Source organism: Bison bison, unplaced genomic scaffold (genome assembly GCF_000754665.1).
Source record: "Bison bison bison isolate TAMUID 2011002044 unplaced genomic scaffold, Bison_UMD1.0 scf7180017458152, whole genome shotgun sequence".
NCBI classification, from domain to species: domain Eukaryota; kingdom Metazoa; phylum Chordata; class Mammalia; order Artiodactyla; family Bovidae; genus Bison; species Bison bison.
The window spans coordinates 9,626-10,579 of record NW_011371740.1 but is presented as its reverse complement, the minus strand read 5'-3'; the positions used below and the strand labels follow the sequence as shown (position 1 = coordinate 10,579).

The 954-nt window shown below is 39.7% G+C and overlaps 1 non-coding gene across 1 annotated transcript; it reads left to right on the top strand.

The window, feature by feature from the left end:
- The first annotated feature begins 102 nt into the window (after window positions 1–102).
- Window positions 103–175, top strand: TRNAG-CCC. Its single transcript has one exon. It is a non-coding gene; the product is annotated as a tRNA-Gly (tRNA).
- The last annotated feature ends 779 nt before the right edge of the window (window positions 176–954 follow it).

Below are 954 nucleotides of genomic sequence, written 5' to 3'. Positions count from 1 at the left end.
TCGCAAAGAGTCGGACACGGCTGAGCGACTGAACTGAACTGAGAGACACAATTCAGTACATAACAATCAAGGTTCTTAGTTGTGAACAAAACTCTAAAGGCTTCCCTGGTGGTCCAGTGGCCAAGACACCACATTCCCAATGTAGTGGGCCCAGGTTCGATCCCTGGTTGGGGAACAAGGTGCCGCATGCCACAACTAAGACCCAACACAGCCAAATAGATAAATAAATTTAAAAAAAACAAAAACAAAAACCTCATTCTGGGTACAGCAGAAGTGGGATTTATGAAAGGATGTTAAATAATTCACAGAATGTCCTGGAAGACAGGAGAATCTGGCAAAGAGGCTTCACAGCCCAGATAAGACCCCAACCACATGTCAGAACTGCTCCTATGAAGATCCTATAGCCACCATCACCAAGCCAAGGAGGTTCCCACTAGGATTTCAGCCACCTCTGGCTTTGAAAAGTGAATGCCATTCAGCCATGGATTCCATGGGATGTTTGCCTCCTTATGTCATGGGCTTCTGGAGAGAAGTGTCATCTCTAACGCTCTCTCTGGTCACAAAGAGCCTTGATCAAAGATTTGTGCCTTAGATACAAGACAAACTGGGAAAATAAACCATTGTCTTTGACACTAGGGGATTTAGAATTATAGTCATGTGATTGGAAAATCCTAAATTCCTAAATAGGAAGGATTTCAAAAGGTTCTTGGCAGCCAAAGGTAAGAAAAATAGCTATTACACTGAAGATAAATACATTTAGGAGCATGGTGAATTATGTTCTTGAATGGTTCCCACTCACTCTTTCCATCTTGAGTTTGATTTTCTTTTTTGTTGTTTGATTTTTATACAGTTCTAATTGTGGAAGTAATAATTATGGAATTAATTTTTCTCAAGGGAGAAAAATTTGAAAACTTAGAAGAACACAAAGAAAAAATTTTGAATACCTATAATCTT